Source organism: Drosophila persimilis, unplaced genomic scaffold (assembly GCF_003286085.1).
Source record: "Drosophila persimilis strain 14011-0111.01,24,50 unplaced genomic scaffold, DperRS2 tig00000002-arrow-pilon, whole genome shotgun sequence".
NCBI classification, from domain to species: Eukaryota; Metazoa; Arthropoda; class Insecta; order Diptera; family Drosophilidae; genus Drosophila; species Drosophila persimilis.
This window is the reverse complement of record NW_020825289.1, coordinates 2727325-2746477: the sequence shown is the minus strand read 5'-3', so window position 1 is coordinate 2746477 and position 19153 is coordinate 2727325.

Below are 19153 nucleotides of genomic sequence, written 5' to 3'. Positions count from 1 at the left end.
ATGCTTATCTTTTCAAGTTCACGGTTTCGCAGACGCTTCTAGTAAAGCACACGGCTGTTGCCTTTATATTTATATATATATATTGCTCCACTAAAGACAGAAACCATACCAAGACTTGAACTATTCGCCGCCACTCTCTTGGTTCAATTTTGGACAAATGCAGAATCGAGAGCGTTTATTTCTGGACGGACTCCGAAATAGCGCTACATTGTATAAAGACTCCGCCATCGTCGCTTGCTGTTTTTGTGTCAAATAGGGTAGCCACACTTCAGGAGCTATCAGAACGGATTACGTGGCGTCATGTGCCTTCGCTGTCAAATCCAGCGGACTTGGCTTCTCGTGGATGCGACGTCCCTGAACTCCTTTAGTAAATTTGATTAGGTTAGGTTAGGTTAAGGCGGCTGCCGGGCTCGCTCGGAACCAGTCACACTTAGGCCGGTTTCGGCCCGTTGTGATACCGCAGAGGATCATTCCTTCTTGCGTTGTGAGACTTCCTGTCAGCAATTATCCCATCCAGATGCTCTCACAAAGTTCGCTATCCTCCTGGGACATAGTTTGGACATCTCTGAGATGTCGTGTAGAAAGGCTGAGCCCAGGTGCTGTAGCCTTCATCTGCTGAGAGCGGGGCAGGATCAGAACAGATGTTCCACTGTCTCCTCCTCTTCCTCGTCTCTACAGCTGCGACAAAAGTCGTTATGTGGGGCCCCCAGCCTGTTTGCCTAGAAGGTCCTAAATTTGTATGTGAGCCTGAGCACAGTTGGCCAGAGAACTCGCATTTTAACATTCCAAGCGATGTAAGGTAATCCGTGATGAGGACTCATTTCCCAATCAGATATTTGCTCGTTTTTCATCGTACACAAAAAGAGTTCGAGTATTTTTATATGTGTGCCGTTTTTTAAACATCGACAGCCAAAGAGAGGGCTCCACGGAGTTGACTGTAAAGGAGTTGCAGCAATCGTCCCTCAAATTGATGGAGCTGGTTCAACGAAGAGTCTTTCCGCAGGAGTTTAAACAGCTGAAAAGGGGACAAGCTCTTCCGCCAAGCCTGCAAATGATGGCCCCAATGGTTTGTCCAAAAGATATCCGAAAAAGGGAGAAGGTTTTCGCTTATCAGGGTGGGAGGCAGGTTGTTGCATGCGCCTGTGCCACTTGAGGCCAAGTTTCCTACTCTACTCTACCCGCCAAGAGTCACTTAGTCGAATTGTTTTTGAGGAATTATTACTTAAAAAATTGTCAATACAATGCAAAGACACTGGTCAGTCTGCTGAGACAGGAGATTTGGCTTGTAAATGCACGTGATGCATCCATTTTTTTCGCTACAAACCAAAATGAATTAGTCAGATCATGGGAAATATGCCGGCCGACAGGTTTACAGAAGGTCGTCCATTCCGACCAAGCTGCAGGAAGCGTTCGAGGAGCAGCAACCCAGCCTGCGGACGTTCGCAGCGGAGTAAGGGGTGGAGTGGAATGGGGTGGAGCCGCTGCAGCGGTGGGTCACCGGCAGGGTAACCAGAGTCGTTGAAGGAGCGGATGGAAGATTCAGGGTGGTCGAGGTGCGGACAGGAGGGGGCGTCATTCAGCGCACAATTCATAAATCGGCCCAGCTACCAGCGGATTGAAGACCGACGTGCGGTCGTTCAAGGCGGCCGGAATGTTGGTACAGCGGTCGATGCAGCCGCATAGTTGAAATTAATTAGTTAAATGGCAACCTTTACCTTTTAAGATCTACCGCCTAACATAGTTACATACGCCCAAAATAATGAAGCAACATAAAGATGTTAAGCAACATTCGCTCCAGCATAGCTTAGGATAATAAATGGAGAGGAAGTCGCATCCTCACATTGATGAAGACCGGTCTTGCCTTTTTATTTCTTCTCGTCTCCCAAGCAAGCTGCTCTGGTCCACCCCGATAGTCCCTCGCGTCCGCAGCCTGATTAAAGGCAATTACCAATATTTATCGCAAAACTCTACATTTATAGTTAAAAATTCGACAGGAAGTTATTGACCTCAGCTTAGTGTTTCAGTGTCAAAATTTAGAAAGTGCTAGAGAACATTCCTTTTCTCATTAGACCTATATCGAGATGGTATTATCCCTCTAGATCCCAAAATCTACTGACTATATTGGCGCCAGGAAAGCTAACTGGGAAAAATAAAGTACAGCCCAGGAGGACTTACTCCACTTAAAAGCCCCAAAAGACGCAAGGGACAACCTAAACCGTCTTTTTCACAGGTTCACGGCAGCATGCCCCCAAATAAACCAAGGGGGAAAAACAAACCCTCCTGGTGGTCAAAACAAATAGATATCTTGGACGTTGACATGCAATGACTGCAGTTACTGCACCGTCAAGTGGCCCGTGTGAAACCAGCAGGCAAAACGCAGCCCTCCTCCCGCCCAACCGACCGAGGGGCTGCCGCATGACGCACGGTGCGTTGCCGTACCGAACGCGAACATGCAAGAAGGATAGCTTTTAGACTAACATTCGAGGAAAATTAGCACTAAACTTTCTAAGAAACTAAGCAAGCAATCAAAATACAAATACCACTACAATTACTAATTACTAGAAAGGTGTGTAAGGATTAGTAATTTAATAAGAGGAAGAGAATTAGTGGTGGATATAATATGGTAGAGGGAATTATAATCCGAGCATAAGACCCTAAACGGTTCATGCAAGGAATAATTCGATCTACAAAGTGGAAGAAACAACGGTATAAAATTTCTAGTCAGTCTAATAGGAATCGTGAAGTTTATGCGGCTCAACAGATCAGGGCTGTCTATGTCACCCCTGATCAAGTTGTGCATAAATATCACACCAAGCATTTTTCTACGGTTAACTAAGGATGGGAGGTTTACTAATAGTAGTCTACTAGAGTCAGATGGGAGTCTTACACCCGCATCCCAGTTAAGGCCCCGCAGAGCAAAGAGTAAAAAGTTTTTCTGTAAAAGTAAAAGTAAAAGTAAAAAAGTTTTTCTGGTGTACTTTGTACTGAGGGCACCATACACAGGAACCGTATTCTAAGATCGGACGAACAAGCGAGGTAAAGAGAGTCTTTCTTATATAGGGTTCGTCAAATTCCTTTGACCACCTCTTTATAAGAGGTTGAGGGTGGCACACTGGAAAGATTTGTAAGGGATATGGGGGGCCTATTCTTCTTCTTAGCCTTAAACTCCTTCACCACCAAATGCTCCGGCCAAAATTTGGCGGAGCAAATGGTGTCAAATTGAGTTGGGGGAAATGCTTATCTTAAACGAGGCTATCTCCCTGGCATAAGAGAAGTTGAATTTCTCCACCTTTAAACCCACGGCTTTTATTTTGCTTTGAATAAAAGCAATTACATCATTAGATGTGAGGTCAGGGGCCAGCCGTGAAACAAAAACTTGTCGTTTTGGTGGGACTCCCACCAGTGGTTTAGTCACCACAGCCTAGTGCCTGGGGTGGCAATATCCGGGGGTCCGGAACGTCTATTTACTGGTGGGATCGGGATAGACGGGACAACTAGCGAACGTACTTGGCTACACATTCTCCGAGGCGATGAATTCGGCTACCGAATCTGCATCGCCAGCAGCTGTCGTTGCCCTTGGAGTGGCAAACGAGATCAACTGCTGCACACTTGGAGTCGGAGTCAGTTTTTCGGCGGCGCACGGCTGAGTGACCTTTTTGCGCCTCGGCCTTTTTAAAACGCTAAACTGAGCCTCCATGGCTAGGAGCCGATCGTATTGGTTTTTAAAACCAACGGTCAGCTCCTTAAAGCCACTCCGCGTCTGCCTCATAAAAGCTACCATGTCTTTCTCCACAGCACGGCATGCCTCGCAACTGTAGTGCAAACCATTACGCTTTGAAATGGCATCACTCACAAGGCCAGAAAATCCAGCGCATTTCGCGTGCACTACGCTGTCGCAGAGCCATCAGGGGATAATCGGCTGATCTGCTTATTGCATGATTTTTTGGCACATACAACAGAAAACTCCATAATACAAAATTTGAACAAAATTAAAATTAAAATCAAATAATATTTCAAAACAAATGGCTATCAAACCAGTGTGCCAGACAAACTCTAATAGGAGTGCACGCTAGGAGGAGAGGAGAACAGTTGCAGCAGCAGCTAATGAGAGAGAGAGAGAGCTACTGAACAGAAAGTTACGAGAGCGAGAGAGAAAGAACAGTTATTGAAGTTGAGGTGATAGGGAGAGACTGATAACACAACAAAAGCTACCAGACGAGAGCCGACTGCAATGCAATGTAATGCGTACTCACTCACTGCAATAACACAAACACGACAAGCCGACGCCGAAAAATAAAAAGTTAAATAATGTTTTAACACAAATCAAAAGGCATGCACTCGCGGAATAGAATAGGTTTCCAGATTGTTGGCTGGTTAGGAAGTTAATTAAAGTTTATTTAAGAAAACACCGGCTGTTTATTCAAAACAAAAGGAAACAATGCGGAGCACAAAACAAAAACGCGTCTGATCACTACGAAAGAGAACGAACGAAATGTTTATATATATAAGTTTATTACAAATAAATTGAGCTTAGAATTCTTTTCTGCATACAGCCTCTATGCTTTTGTATTATAGTTTCAAAGTCATCTTAATATTAATACTTATTATTAATTATTAATACTATATTTTTAATATTTGGTTGGTCCACCATTCTATTACATCTACATTACATCATCTATTACAGCCTGTAGTCTTCGGGGCATCGATGCCACCAATCCGTACCAATCTCTCTAAAATATCCCAAAGATGTTGACGTTATTCCTTGACTGTATGTATCTCTCATTGGTGAGCGATGTCCATCCATCAGTTGTGAGACAAACTCCAGATTCAGAACCAATCTTCTCTTTCACATTGGCAATTAACTCACTGTGTAAATTTGGAAGTAGCACATTAGACAGCGTTTTACGTGTGCGCAACTTATAACCAGGGCAATTTGAAACGTCCTCTATCAGCTTCTTCAAATCCGGCTCCTCCGCGATCTAGAGAGCATTCTGGACGTTGACATGCAATGATTGCATCTTTCAAGAGGCGATGCAGTTACTGCACCGTCAAGTGGCCCGTGTGACACCAGCAGAAGGCTGTTACGCGCGGATCCCAGGCAAAACGCAGCCCCCCTCCCGCCCAACCGACCGAGGGGCGCTGCCGCATGACGCGCGGTGCGTAGCCGAACCAAACGCGAACATGCAAGAAAGATAGCTATTAGACTAACATTCGAGGAAAATTAGCACTAAACTTTCTAAGAAACTAAGCATGCAATTAAAATACAAATACCACTACAGTAAATAATTAATCGAAAGGTGTGTAAGGATTAATAATTTAATAAGAGGAAGAGAATTAGTGGTGGATATATTTCATATTCATATTCGCTTCTAGCTCTTGCTTAAGCCGGTTGTGTTTTTTTCTTGCTCCTGCATTCTCCGCCCTTTGCCTAAATATCATACAACATTGTTGTGACTTTGTTTTGATATATCATCGCATCTCTGTAATTTGATTCTACTTTGTGTTAATCACCAGTGTTTTGTTTGTGAATAAGTGTTTAATATAAATTCAATATTCGCAACGTAACGCATCGGACTCGTGCAGGCAATTTGTTATTGGTTTTTGCCCAGTCTGCTTTTCGTTATCGCTTCTTTGGTGTGCACTGTTCTCGCGCATCAGCGTTTGCATCTCCCACACTCTCTCGTGAGCATAAGCGGGCTGCTCGCATTGTTGCTCTCACTCTCTCTGGATTGCCTATACTCTCCCTCTCTGTGGACTTTTCTTTTGTGTCTCTGCTTTGGTGAGTTTACTGCTCGTTTTCTGCACTTCGTTGGATCATCTGCTTTGAATTATTGCCGATGCAGCTGATTGTCTGGCTCGCTCTGCTGTCTGCTCTCCCATTTTACCTGCGCTCTCACTCCGTTCTTTTCTTATTCGTGCACAGTGATTCTATTGCTGTCAATAATGGCAATCGTTTGTAGTGCAAAGAAATGTGAATTCGGTGGTGTAATCATTGGTGATTCATTTCTTAGCTGCTGGCTGTGCGACAATTTTGCCCACATAAAATGTGCTGGTGGTGGAAATTTTGGCCGGCTGAATGATCTGATCTCGAAACGCATGGGCCTGTCTTGGTCATGTCTGGCTTTTCGGGAGATTGAGGCCGAAATGCGCACATTTATGAGACAGACTCGAACTGGGTTTCTGGATGTCCGGAAACAATTTGTGGCTCTCAACGAGAAATTTCTTGCCCTTGAATCACAGTTTCTTGGGCTCAAATAATGATACCAATCTCTTGCAACCTAATCCGATTGGTACGCCTGCCTCCCACCTTCATCCATCGGAAGCATTTGTTACTCCGTGTAGTCATGCCTCGCCGTTATCTATAAATCCGCCAACGGTGGCTCCGGTGTTCTTTACACCGAGCAATGTGCTTCCTTCGAGCATCAAAGTTTCCAACAGCATCAATCCCATCCCTGCAGTTTCTGTTGCCGTCACTTCTGACGCGGTGAGTGCTCCTAGTGCGGGTGTGCTGGTTGCTGGTGACGTCTTGACAATTCCTGCTCCAGCCATTGCTGCCAATTCCTCTGCCCTTGGACCGAGATCTCTTTTAGGAGTGGCTCCACCATCTCGATCTCACTCGGGACTTCAACTTAGAGCAGTGGTCCCTCGGAAAGCAATATTTGTTTCACGTCTTATTCCTGATGCTACAACGAAGGATGTTAAACAACATCTTTCCTCTAAACTTAATACTTCGGCTGTTGATATAGGTGTGACTAAATTTACATGTAAACATAAGCGCAACATATCATTCTTTAAAATTCTTCTCCCTGATTCGTTACTATCCAGTTCTCTAGAACCGTCAATATGGCCTGAGCATACAATTATGCATGAGTTCCTTCTCAAAGATTCGAACTCGAATCCAAGAATTACCGAACATACTCCAAAAAACTGATGTACCATTTTTCCATACACTATCAGAACGTTTGCAGTTTGTTGGGAAAATTGCGTCAAATTCATACTAATAGTGCGTCCTTTGATTTCGATGCCATCGCGTTTACCGAAACCTGGCTTAACTCCTCTGTCAATGATCATGAAATTTTCATTGATAGTTACACTATTTATAGAATGGACCGCACATCTTTTGCAGGTGGGGTTCTGATTGCAGTTAAATCTGTTTTCTCATCTGAGTTATTCCCATTCAATAACATCCATGGAATTGAATTTGTTGCAGTCAAAGTTCGTGTTTGCTCCGCATTTTTCTATTTAACCTGCTCTTACATTCCTCCCAGGTCTGATGCTGAGCTTTACTTACACCAGCTCTCAGCAATTAATACTGTCGTATCTGCATTAGGGTGCAATGATCGAATTATTGTCATGGGGGACTTTAACCTCCCATTTCTTTCTTGGCTGCCTTGTGATGACGCTAACATGTTGTTGCCCAATTGCCATAATGACTTTATCAATGGGCTAACGAATATTTCCCTTGTCCAAATTAATGCCGTTAAAAAAATTAGGGAAAGACTTCTTGACCTCGTGTTTGTTAACGATGCTTCTCTTGCTACGGTATCTAGAGCAAGCCCAATATCACTCCCTGAAGATCCTTACCATCCAACTTTGTTAATATCCCTGGAGTGTACACAATCTGGAGGTGCTGACAGTTCCATGGCTCCTTGTCACATAAAGTGTTTTCGCAATACAAACTTTTTCGATTTAGATCTACACCTCTCGCGTGTTGATTGGTCGTTTCCTTATTCATTACCGAACATAGATGCAACTGTTAACTCGTTTTATAGTTCTATTTACTCCGCCCTTAATACTTTTGTTCCAGATATCACTGTACCTGTATCGTCCAAGCCTGGATCTCCAAGTATTTGTCATAATTAAAAAAAAATAAATCCCGGCTCTATAAAAAGTACCAGAAGTCGGGCTCCACGTCGGCCTTAGCTCTATACTCCTCCGCTCACTCTCTCTTCCTTGCAGTCAATAGTCAGTGTTAGAATCATTACCTTTCACAATGTAGTAGTAACTTTCGTAGTGATCCTAAAAAATTCTATTCGTTCGTTAACTCTAAGCGCAAGACAAACGCTTTTCCCCCGTCCCTTCATTACCAGAACAAAACAGAAACTTCTGCTGTTGGTATTGCAAATTTATTCGCTACCTTTTTCCAAACAACGTACTCGTCTCAAATTTACAACGCATCCACTCCGTATCCGTACCAGCCACCTCAAGCTGCCCTTTTTCGAGGAAAGCGTTGTTCTGGAAGGTTTGCCATCTATGGACATATCGTTTTCTGCGGGTCCAGATAAGGTACCAAGTTGCATCTTAAAACACTGTGCCCAGTCCCTTCGCAAACCCTCGACCTTTCTCTTCAACCTCTCCTTGGAACAGTCCTGTCTCCCAGTAATTTGGCATGAGTCCTACATCAGTCCGCTTCACAAAAAAGGTTCAAGATCAAACATTGAAAACTATCGTGGTATCGCAAAGCTTTCCGCCATCCCGAAGCATCTTGAGTTGCTGGTCAACTGCAATATCTTTGTTGCAGCTTGATATCTCCGTCGCAACACGGTTTTCTCAGACATCGTTCAACATCGACTAACCTTCCTGAGGTTTCTAACCTAATCCACCGTGGTTTTCAAAGTGGTTTGCAGATGGATGTAGTTTTTACGGACTTCAACAAGTCATTCGATTCTGTGAACCATGCTCTGCTTATTCACAAGCTCTCTTTATTAGGGTTCCCAACGAATCTTCCGGATTGGATTTTGTACTATCTCTCTAACCGTACCCAACGCGTTTTGTTTTATTATGTGTTGCCAAATATTGTTCATGTTACTTCAGGAGTGTTTCGCTTCTGTTTATTTTATTTGTTCAAGTTGTAACATACTCTACTACACTAATGTATGCTAATGATGTTAAAATCTGTCTTTCTTACTCTGATGGGTACTTGCACACACGCCTTCAACTGGATCTAAATGAATTACTATTGTGGTGTTCAGCTAATCTTCTTTTTCTGAACATTTCTTAATGAGAACTTATGACAATTTACCGTCGCGCTCCACATTTTGTTTCATACCGTCTAGGAAATCATGTCCTGGAGCGAATTTCGAGTTCAAATGACCTCGGAGTCCGTTTTAATCATAAGATGTGTTTTAACAGCCATATAGCCGTAACAGTAAATAAAGTTAAGGGTTTTTTATCATTCATCAAGCGTTGGTCCAAGGAGTTTGACGACCCGTACGTTACGAAACAACTGTACATCTCGTTAGTACGTTCGATATTGGATTATTGTTCTGTGTGTGGAGCCCGCAGTATAAAGAGCAGCAGATTGATATTGAATTGCAAAATCAATTTTTTATTTATGCCTTTCGAAACTTAAACTGGGACTCGGGTAGAATCTTGCCACCCTACCGGTCCAGACTAAAAATAATTGACCTGCCGTTGTCGCACCATCGCAGAATATGTAATGGGATCCCTTCTCGGGATTATTGACCTATCCGTACTTTTAGGCCAATCCGCTTACCCATATGTAGGTCTAATTATTCCCAACATTAACCTTTAGGGTTATATGCCACAACTATAACTCCCTCTTGTTAATTAATTAAATAAATAAATAATAAACAAGCCACTGGCACAGTCGCGAATGTAGAACCTACATCCATGTTATATTTGTGGGTTGAGAGGGGTACCTTGTATTTGTTTGTGAATTATACGAGTTCCGTTTTTGAGGAATTTACTCCCAGCCCTCGCGATTCTGACAATTCGCATAGAATCATGTTGACTGCTATGTTCCAGAGAAGAGGAGACAGGACACCACCTTGCGGGGTGCCTCTGTTGACATACTTTGACTCGGTAGATGATCCCATCGATGATGTCACCGTCCTGCATATGAGAAATTGATCAAGGAGCATCAGCAACGGTCCATCCCCAGGTCAGTGGGGGTTTCTGTAATGGCGAACGGTACAACGTTGTTGAAGGCTCCGTCAATAACGAGGAAGGCTATTAGTGACTACTCTTTGAGATGCACCGATTTCTCTGTAGCCCCACAAGTCTCAAGTCTTTTGGTGTTGAGTGTGTTGAGGTTCCCTGCTTTGGAGATGAATACCATCTTTGCCTTAAGCCAAGCATGTGTTATTATACACACTGCCAGTATCTAAATCCTATCTGACTCCTCACTGGAGTTAGTCCACCCAGCAACAGTTCTATTAAGGTGCCCTACCGTGGAGGTAGTTTTTGGGAAGGTCTTACGTAGCCTTGCGGCTGCTGACGTTTACTCGATTTCAGATCAAATTTTTCGCCAGGAGGCATTATTTGCTTTCCTAGTTAAGTATTTTTGTATAGAGCTAGACGTTTTTTTTATAGTCTGCCCCGTGAGTCTCCTCGTTTCTCTTTTTGCTCTGTTGAAAAGAGTCCTTCAGATTTTGCGTAAACAGCAAGCGTAGAACGTCCACACACCCATCCTCGCAATCATTTTGTAATACGTCGGCAAATAATGATCAGGCAATTGCCGATCTTTTTGCCCAATTTTTCCAAACCACCTATTCTGAGGAAAGCTACTCTGGTCATCCGTACTCATCCGTACTAATACGGTTTACCGAGGTCGAACGGCATTTTCAGTCCCTTGTTAAATGAATATTCCCTACTTTATGATCTTCGACTAGTTAAGCCGGTGTTTTCACCGGGTCCAGACGGGGTTCCAGGTTGTGTACTCAGGTACTGCGCCGAGGCTCTGTGTGGACCATTGCTTAAACTATTCACCCTGTCCATTGATTCCTCTTGCTTCCCCCCAATCTGGAAGGAATCGTTTATAATTCCTCTCCATAAAAAAGGTAGCAAGTCTGATGCAAAAAATTATAGAGGTATAGCAAAGTTATCCGCTATTCCCAAATTGTTTGAGAAGGTTTTAACTCCGCACTTGCAACATCTCTGCAAGTCACTTATATCTCCAACTCAGCATGGATTTATAAGGCGGCGATCAACCACCACGAACTTGTTAGAGTTTACTTCTTTCATTATTAAAGGCTTTCAAGGTAACTTACAGACGGATGTTATTTACACCGACTTTAGTAAAGCATTCGACTCTGTAAACCATTCCTTTTTAGCACATAAACTTGACCTTTTAGGGTTTTCGCCCAACCTCCTGAGATGGATTTCTAGCTATCTTTGTTCTAGGTCTCAAAGAGTCCTCTTCAAAAACTCCATCTCTTTACCAGTAAAGGTTTCTTCGGGAGTACCACAGGGCAGCCATCTAGGCCCCTTACTCTTCACACTCTTTATTAATGACTTGCCTTCAGTATTAACATACTCTCGAGTACTTATGTATGCGGATGATGTTAAACTCTGTGTCCAGTACAAGGATATTTCATTTCATTTTCGCTGGCAATCCGATCTCAATATGGTCTTGTGCAAACTTGTTACACCTTAATGCCTCGAAATGCAAAGTTATGACATTTCATCGTTCTAGCCCTTTTTTGGTTCCCTATACCCTGTTTGGTGGTTCTCTTGAGAGAATTACCCTGGTGGATGATCTGGGTGTTATGTTAGACCGCAAGTTAAAGTTTTCCGAACACATTTCTACCATGGTAAATAAGGCCATGGGCGTGCTTGGGTTTATAAAGAGGTGGTCAAGGGAATTTGACGACCCCTATATAACAAAGACTCTGTATACCTCGCTTGTTCTTCCGATCTTAGAATACGGCTCCTGTGTATGGTGCCCTCAGTACAAAGTACACCAGGACCGTATAGAATCAGTACAGAAAAACTTTTTACTCTTTGCTCTGCGGGGCCTTAACTGGGATGCGGGTGTAAGACTCCCTATCTTACTCTAGTAGACTACTAATAGTAAACCTCCCATCCTTAGATAACCGTAGAAAAATGCTTGGTGTGATATTTATGCACAACTTGATCAGGGGTGACATAGACAGCCCTGATCTGTTGAGCCGCATAAACTTCACGATTCCTATTACACTGATTAGAAATTTTATACCGTTGTTCTTTCCACTTTGTAGATCGAATTATTCCTTGCATGAACCGTTTAGGGTCTTATGCTCGGATTATAATTCCCTCTACCATATTATATTTATTTATTTATTAAATTAACAAATTATCTGTTAATAATGGTACTTATTTACTAAAGGCGGAAAAAAAAAGTTAAAAGTTAGCTAAATTTAAGTGATTATAAATATTGCATGCAATTAGTTTAAGAGACAGTTCAGGGGATAGGGTTTGGCAGAGGAAGTTATAATTATTGTATAAAACCCTAAAAGGTTCATGATCAGCATAATTAGACCTACATATGGGTAGACGGATAGGCCTAAAAGTACGGGTAGGTCTAGATGGAACGGCCAAGTCAATCTTACCCAAGAGAGTTTGGGAGTTAACAGTCCCGAGAAGGAGCTTGTGCACGAACATTACGCCATTGCATATTCTGCGATGGTGCAACGACGGCAGGTCAATAAGATTTAGCCTAGACCGGTAGGGTGGCAAGATTCTACCCGAGTCCCAGTTAAAGTTCCGAAGGGCAAAAATTAGAATTTGCTTTTGCACGGAGAGAGATAGGACAAAATCCAATCTAGAAGATTCGTTGGGAACCCTAATAAAGAGAGCTTGTGAATAAGCAGATTCACAGAATCGAATGACTTGCTGAAGTCTGTAAAAACTACATCCGTCTGCAAACCAATTTGAAAACCACGGTGGATTAGGTTAGAAAACTCAAGAAGGTTAGTCGATGTTGAACGATGTCTGAAAAAACCGTGTTGCGACGGAGATATCAAGCTGCAACAAAGATGTTGCAGTTGCCGGGTGACCAGGAACTCAAGAAGCTTCGGGATGGCGGAAAGCTTTGCGATACCACGATAGTTTTCAATGTTTGATCTTGAGCCTTTTTTGTGAAGCGGAATGATGTAGGACTCATTCCAAATTACTGGGAGACAAGACTGTTCCAAGGAGAGGTTGAAGAGGAAGGTCAAGGGTTTGCAAAGGGACTGGGCACAGTGTTTTAAAATGCAACTTGGTACCTTATCTGGACCGGCAGAAAACGATATGTCCATAGATGACAAACCTTCCAGAACAACGCTTTCCTCGAAAAAGGGCAGGAAAATTCTGTTAGCTTGAGGTAGCTGGTACGGATACGGAGTGGATGCGTTGTAAATTTGAGACGAGTACGTTGTTTGGAAAAAGGTAGCGAATAAATTTGCAATAATTCCCATGACAATAATTCGATCATTGCACCCTAATGCAGATACGACAGTATTAATTGCTGACAGGTGGTGTAAGTAAAGCTCAGCATCAGACCTGGGAGGAATGTAAGAGCAGGTTAAATAGAAAAATGCGGAGCCAACACGAACTTTGACAGCAACAAATTCAATTCCATGGATGTTATTGAATGGAAATAACTCAAATGAGAAATCAGATTTGACTGCAATCAGAACCCTACCAGCGAAAGATGGGTGATCCATTGTATAAATTGTGTAACTGTCAATAAAAATATCAAGATCATTGATATAAGAGTTAGGTCAAGGTTCGGTAAAAGCGATGGCATCGAAATCAAAAGATGCAATTTTTTGTATGAATTCGACGCAGTTTGCCCAACAAACTATGAACATTCTGATAGTGAATAGAAAAATGGTACATCAGTTTTTCGGAGAGGAACTCATGCATAATTGTATGCTCAGGCCATATTGACGGTTCACGAGATTTAGACTATCTAAGAGAAAGAAAGAAAAGAATCAAGGAGAAGAATTTGAAAGGATGATATTTTGTGCTTATGTTTAAATGTTTAAATGCGAAGCGTTGAGTTTAGAAGAAAGATGTTGTTTAACATTCTCCGTTGTGTCCTCAGGAATAATACGGGGAACAAATATTGCTTTCCGAGGGACCACTGCTCTAAGTTGAACTACCGAGCGAGAGCGTGATGGTGGAGTCATTCCTAAAAGAGACATCTGTGTAAAAAACACCGGAGCTGCCGTTGGCAGACTTACTGCTAACGGCGAGGCATGATCACATGGATTAACAAATGGTTCCGATGGATGGAGGTGGGAAGCAGGCATACCAATCGGATTAGGTTGCAAGAGATTGGTATCATTATGCGGAACTTTCCGTCTAGGCTTGAGCCTAGAGCTAGAAGCGAATTTAGGGTAATTGTCTAAAAATTTAATTGGGACCTGAATGTCAAAGATAGAGTGAAGAAAGCAACGACTACGCTCTATACATGTAAGAACGCTGTTGGCTTAAGATGGGATATGAACACAAGTATAGTCCCATGGATATATCTAGCAATAGATAGACGGCCGGCCCTATAAAAAAAGGACTATCACCAAACAGCTGGGCAAAGTTCAGCGAACCTTCGCCCTATGTATCAGTGGATGTATCTTCACACCTCACCAAATGAGGCGCTAAATGCCATCTTATGCTTCCAGAGCCTTGACTTCGCAGGAAAGGTGCGGACAGAAACGCATCAATACGTCTAAGAGACTCCAAGAGACCCTAAGCAGTTTTACAGCACACCCATCCTCGCTATCATTTCTAAATACGTCGGCCAACAATGATTAGGCTAATCGCCGATCGTCTTGCCAAATTTTTCCAAGCTACATATTCTCAGGAAAACTATTCTGAGGAACCGTACCCAGACGGCTTAACATGGTCGATTGGCATTTTCAATCCTAAATCCTAAATGAACGCTCTCTGCTTCAGGATCTTCGACTAGTTAGTCTAGTACTTTTACCGGGTCCTGACGGAGTTCCCGGTCGTGTACTCAAATACTGCGCAGAGGCTCTGTACTCTCGAGTACTCATGTATGTGGATGATGTTTAACTCTGTGCTCATGTATAGGGAAAGTTTATTTTGTTCTCGATTGCAATCCGATCTCAATAACTTTCAGTCATATTGGCCTCCTATACCCTGGTGCATAATCTTGGTTTTATATTAGAATGCAAGTTTTCTGAACACATTTCTACCATGGTTAATTAGGCCATGGGCGTACTTGTGTGGAATTTGGTGGGAGAGCAACAGAGTCTGTAGAGATAACAGAGGAAGTAACAGAGAGAGAGAGACTAGAAGCGGCCGTCGAACAATGAGAGGAGAGAACACAGCCTCAACGATCGACGCCATTTAATTCGGTGCCAAAGTCTCACTCAGCCACACGCAAATTACGAGCGCAAATATCTGTATTAATCAAAATATACTTAAAGCACAGCGACCGTTGTAATCATAACTAATCTTAAATAATATTCATAAATAAAGACTAATTATAATAAAACCTGGCGTCCTGGACTAAAGTACAACTACGGAAAATCCGGGGACACAATTTTTGGGGCCTCTACCGAGATTTGAACGATTACAAACGGAAAGTCATCAAACTAAAGTTGTGTTTTACAAATATTGCGAGAGCTCGGTGAATTGTTGTGGCGTTGTTTGGAACATTCTGGAAGACATCTTCAAAAACTCTGCTGCGCGAAAATTCAAACAAAAGGCAATTGGCAAAGCAGCGCGAGAGTGAGCAAGACGGCAGCAAGCAGCTACGGTAACAAGGAGAAGAAAAACCGAAGCAAACCGAATGAAGAGGAACGGCGTAAGCAGCAGAGACGGCGATAAAGAGACCCAGTACCCAATCTGAAGGCAACGCAAGACTTGGTGGATGGTCAGCAACGTGCAATAGGCAGGATCATTGGCATCATCTAGACAAGAAGAAAGGCGTGGAGCAGAGAAGGTAGCTAGTGGTTCGCAAGTACTGTACGGAGAAAAAGGCGGCTGGTCACGACGAAAATTCTGGAGCTGTGTTGGTGCGACGACAACGAAAACATTTTGGAATTGGTTGTTGTTGGTGAGTGCAAGCGAAATATTGCAAAGAAGCACACAGACAAGAACGGCGGTAGCAGTGGTAATTAACATAGTGTTAAGTTTACATTTTCAATAACATAACATCAAGTTTAAAGAGCGGAATACTGTTAATTATTGTAAGGTGTGAGAGGAACTGGATTCTAAAATTGTATTTTGGCGAGCGAGCGGCATACATCCATTTCTTATTCGATTATATTTCATACAAGTTTGTAAAAATGAATAGAGATGAGATTTTGGCACTGTTGGTGGCAGATTTGCGCGATAAATTGGCCGAGATTGGTTTAAATAGAACCGGAAGAAAAGTTGAATTGCAATACAGACTGCTGGCTCACTATGGTTTTCAAACCGATCGAAAACGATGAAGAAGTAAGGGATGAGGGAGAGACTGCAGATGAGATTAATGAAAAGTTATTATTTAGAACAGTGGCCTCAAATAATGAACAAGCAAGGGGAAATGAAAGACGAGATGAAAATCCAATTGGATCTGGTCAGAGGCGGCAAGCAGACAGTCAGTAAGCAGTAAGCAGACAGACAGTTCTAATTCAGGAAGGTCATGGTTTACGTTGAAAGATGTAGAAGGCAGTGTGTCACAGTTTTCGGGTACAAGTTCACCAGACATTAATCAGTGGATCGAAGAACTCGAGGAGTGTGCAGTGTGAGTGTGAGTGTGGGGCAATTCGTGATTGGAATGTGTTAAAGGGTGCATTGATCGACGAATTTGGGGTGAAGGTGTCATCAGCTGAGATACATCGTAGGCTAGGGAAGCGGCAGAAGAGGAAGAACGAAACGTTGCACGAGTATCTGTACGCTCTGATGGACTTGGCAAAGCCAATCGAGATGGATGACGAAAGTTTAATTGAATATTTTGTCAGCGGGATTCCAGATTCTAGTACAAACAAGGCTTTACTGTATCAAGCTAGGAATATGAGGCAATTGAAGGTGCAAATTGAGGCATACCAGAAAATGACAGGGTCGGTGAGATCACAAGGGAAGTTTGACTCACACTTCAATAAAGGAGAAAAAGAGTTAGTGAAATCAGCGGAAAAGTTTAAAAAGTGTTTTAGCATATTAAGCGGGATTTTCCAAAAAGAGATAACAGGTGTTTCAGATGCAACCAGCTAGGACATAGAGCTGCTCAATGCAAGGCATGGCAATTAAACAGGAGAAAGCAACCAATCTAGTTCTGGAGAATGGTAGGACAAAAGACACTTCGTCAGGATTAGAGTTGAAATCGGTAAACTACCGAAAAGTTGTGTTTAAAGGATTGGTCAATACAGGTGCAGATTTGTGTCTTCTAAGCAGAAATGTGTCTTTGAAGCTTGGTAGAGGAAAAATGGCAGGACGTAGTAAATGATTAACGGGAATTGGTGAAAGCCAAATTATGACTTTCGGTAGTATCACAATACCTGTGCATATTGATGACATTGACTTAATTGTAAAATTTCACGTAATTGCGGACGAGGACATGGGATTTGATGCTATATTGGGTAGAACTCTTTTAGAGAGTGTGGACATAAAGGTAGCAAGAGATGGAACAGCACGAGTCCTCAGATCAGGAAGTCAAGTAAGTACTAGGCGCAATGTTCGAGAACATAGAGATGAAAGGGAAAATGTTAATTCATGTACGGAGTTGCTGAATGAGTTTCAGAGTTTGTGTATGGTGAACTTGGAGCAGAGTGAAGCTATAAATATTGATGTGTCACATTTGCCCTATTCAGAGAGAGGTCAAATAAGAAAGATAATTGAGGAATATAAGCCGAGTCGAAATGTGCATTGCCCTATAGAGATGAAAATTGTACTAACGGATGATTTACCTGAGTATCAGCATCCTAGGCGTATGGCTTATAGTGAGCAGAACATAGTAGACGAGCAGGTCAACGAGTGGTTGGCACAAAAGATAATAAAGCCCAGTACATCAGAATATGCCTCTCCGATTGTATTAGTACCAAAGAAGAATGGACGGAAACTTCTATGCTGCGATTATCGCAAGTTAAATGAGAAAATAGTGCGAGATAACTTTCCGATGGTACAGCTGCAGGATGTTATTGAGAAATTGCAAGGAGCTTTGATTTTTACGACACTAGATTTGACTAACGGTTATTTCCACGTACCAGTTGAAGTTCAGTCACAAAAGTATACATCATTTGTAACGCAGAAAGGACACTATGAGTTCCTATTTGTACCGTTTGGGATTTCGAATTCGCCAGCAATCTTCACACGTTTCATAGTTGCGGTAATGAGAGAATTGGTTCAGAAGGGTGACGCTGTAGTATATATGGATGATATCATTATACCAAGTAAGGATGTTAAGGAAGGCTTACAGAAGTTGAAAAGAGTGCTAGAAGTGGCAGGAAAGAATGGTTTGAAGATAAACTGGCGTAAAGGTCAAATTTTGCAAAGTAAGGTAGATTTCTTGGGGTATGTTATACAAAATGGTACCATAACACCCGGTAAGGAGGAAACACAGTGTGTAGCAAACTTTCCGATCCCAAAGGATAAAAAAGCTATACAACGATTCATTGGGCTGACTTCTTATTTCAGGAAATTCATTGAAGGATACGCAGTCATAGCCAGGCCATTGTCGGATTTGTTGAGAAAGGATTCTAAGTTCGATTTCAAGGAGTTGCAGCGATTAGCATTCGAGCAATTGAAAGCCGCTCTCACTAGGAAACCAGTTTTACGATTGTACAATCCTAAATTATCTACGGAGATACACACGGATGCTTCTATGTTAGGTTTTGGGGCTGTCTTGTTACAAAAGGATCCAGAAGATGGTCAACTGCACCCAGTGATGTATATGAGTAAGAAAACAAAGCCATGTGAGGAAACTATCATTCATACGAACTTGAAGTGCTAGCAGTAATAGGAGCATTGACTAAATGGCGTGTGTATGTTCTCGGACTGAAATTTAAAATCATTACGGACTGTAACGCGTTTGCCATGACGATGAAAAAGAAAGACGTTCCATTAAGAGTAGCTAGGTGGGCAATGTATCTGCATTACGATTACGAAATAGAACATCGTTCAGGATCGAAGATGCGACACGTAGACGCTCTCAGTCGAGTTGCTTGTTAATTATTAACAGAGTGTGTTATGCACAGGCTTAAGGATGCGCAGTGTGCAGATGAATGGACAAGGGTGGTCAGGAATCTGGTGGAAAAGAAGGGATACGATCTTATTCAAAGATCTAAACCGAGAGTTAATAGTTGTTCCATCTCAAATGGAAACCGAAATAATACAGATCGCCCACAGGCAGGGACATTTTTCAGTGAAGAAAACACAGGATCTGGTAGAGAAATCTTACTTTATCCCTAAACTAAGAAATAAAGTAGAAAGAGTGGTA